General features: G+C 34.7%; 1 non-coding gene across 1 annotated transcript; it reads right to left on the bottom strand.

The window, feature by feature from the left end:
- Positions 1 to 232: 232 nt before the first annotated feature.
- LOC111812477 lies at positions 233 to 339 on the bottom strand. Its single transcript, XR_002817971.1, has one exon. It is a non-coding gene; the product is annotated as a U6 spliceosomal RNA (small nuclear RNA).
- Between the last annotated feature and the right edge of the window lie 2,221 nt (positions 340 to 2,560).

Genomic DNA, 2,560 nt, shown 5'->3' with positions numbered 1-2,560 from the left:
TTTCCTTGCAGTCCTCCTTTTTCTCTAATTTTGGTCTGAAAACTTAGGTTGTTAACCATCCAGAAGACAAGCTTATTGTTATTACCATACAACTTAGGCTGTTAAACTTAACCTCACTATCTGTCTGAATATCAAACATCTTAGGCATAATATGGAACAGGTATTTTTAATCAAGTATTGATATGTTGAACTTTAAGTCCCTACAGAATATGGTGAAAAACATTTAAAAATTAAAAATATGTAACGCTTCACGAATTTGCGTGTCATCCTTGCGCAGGGGCCATGCTAATCTTCTCTGTATCGTTCCAATTTTAGTATATGTGCTGCTGAAGCGAGCACTGCTTCTGGTTTTATATGAGCTGCAGAATTGTTTTTTCTAGTTCTGTGAGGAATACGGTAGGTATTTGTACTGAGATTGTGTTAAATCTATATCATTTTTGAACTTATGATCATTTTGACAATATTGGTTCTTCTTATCCAGAAATGGGACATATCTTTCCATTTTAGGTATCTTACTTGACCTCTTTTACTTTTCCTCAGAGTAGTATAGCTTTCACTCTAGAAATCTTGCAATATTTGTGTTAGGTTAATCCTTGGTGTTTAATTTTTCTTGAAGTTATTCTAAAATGTGTTTTTCTAATTTCTTTCTCAGTGAGTGGGGTTCATTATTGATATACTGGGGCACTCTGACTTTTGTGTCTTAATTTTCTGTTTATTAGTTTTAGGAGTATTTGCTGGAATATTTTAGGTCTTTTCTGTAAAGAAACATATCGTCTGCAAGTCATGTTAGTCTAATTTTTCTGTATGTCTCCATTTTATTTCTTTCTCTTGCATGATTGCTCTGACTAGTATTTCAAGTACTGTCTTGAGCAGGAGTTGTGAGGGTGTCATGATTGACTTGTTCCTGGTTTTAGATGAAAAGCTTTCAATTTTTTCCTAGTTGGTATGTTGTTGGCAATAGGATTGTCATAAATGACTTTTATCTGATTGAGCCAAGGACATTTTGCATCTTATTTTCTTCAGGGTTTTTGCTCATGAACAGAGGTTGGAATTTATAAGAGATTAAGGGAAAGAAAGGTAAGTGCGGGGTGGGGGAGGGGATCTGATCTAGTGGAACTTGTGCTCTTTGAGGAAGAAGAGCTATCAAGACTTGGTTCCATGTGAGAATATGGTGAAGATGTCAGCAAGCCAGGAAAGCCTTCACTAGAACTCAGATGTGTCTGCACTGCAATCTTATCCTTCCAAGCTCTAGAGTATCAGGGAGTACATCTCTTAAAAAAAGCTACCCAAGAGATAGTATTTTTTATGGTCTCCCAAACTGACTAATACACCTATCTTAGCTCCAGAACTCCCCTGGATTACCATATGAAATTCCTAAATGTCTCTCTGTTTCTAATATAGTACTCAAGTCATTCTCAAAAGTGAGTCAGTGTATGATGTACTAATTCTCCACATAAATATTTACTGAATAGGAAATGAAAGCATATGGACACTGAAAGACTTGCACAAGAATGTTTATAGCATCTTTATTTGTACTAGTCTCAAACTTAAAACATCAACAAGTGAATAAAATTTAGCACATTCATACAATGGAATATTTTATATCAATAAAATGAAAACATTAAGAAGTTCTACCGTTCTACACACAATAAAGTCACTATGGCTTAAAACAATGTATGTTCTATTCTATAAAGAACTAGAAGAGAAGAGTTTGAAGGCTTCCAACACAAAGAAGTATTAAGTACAAATCCTGGGTTCCCTGGTTTAATCATTAAACATTGCATATGAGATATTATACTGTTCCCCATAAATATGTATGATTATTACATATAATTTAAAAATGAAAAATTAAAGGAAATAATTTTATCATGGTCATATAACTTAACTGTAAAATATGATACTGAGAAAATGACATCAACTGCCACTTAGCTTGATTTGTGACATTCTGGAGCTGCAAAAACTAAGTTGTAATGTTAGAAGTTAGGGCAATGGGTGTGATGGTTGTGAAGGGTGTTGCTGATTAGAGAGGAGGGATGAGGGAAGGTTTCAAAGGTGATGTGAATGTTTTACATATGGACTGGAATTGTGATTCTATTAGTGTGAACATTTGTCAAACTGATACTGCATCTGTACTGTGTACATATTTTGTATTGAATTACATGAGCGAAAGTAGATACATACTGTGCAATAGCTACTGATGAACGTTCAGCTAAGTGTACATTGTCTGGGAAGCAAAAGTTGCCAAGAACTTTACCTCTTTGTCTTAATTTGCCTCCAAATAAAGGAGTTCCCATAGAAGTTCCTGTTTCAGTATAATACTTCATATGTTGGCGTATTTGTAAAATGTAACCTGATCCCATTACTGTCACCTTTGTTTTTTGTCTGCCCGGATCACTTGGGTCCTGACATTCTCATTTTATTTATCATGTTCCCTTTTTTCTTTTGGAAAATTCCTCTCTAACTTGCAAGTGATATTCTCACAACTATTCACCAACTTGTCCTTCCCACACTCAATGAGATGACTTAAAAGAAATAGGTCAGTGAGTCATTCTTCCATGGA

Source organism: Octodon degus, unplaced genomic scaffold (assembly GCF_000260255.1).
Source record: "Octodon degus isolate 3935 unplaced genomic scaffold, OctDeg1.0 scaffold00006, whole genome shotgun sequence".
Taxonomy (NCBI): Eukaryota; Metazoa; Chordata; class Mammalia; order Rodentia; family Octodontidae; genus Octodon; species Octodon degus.
The sequence above is the reverse complement of the archived record's forward strand: the minus strand, read 5'-3'. Positions and strand labels throughout refer to the sequence as shown.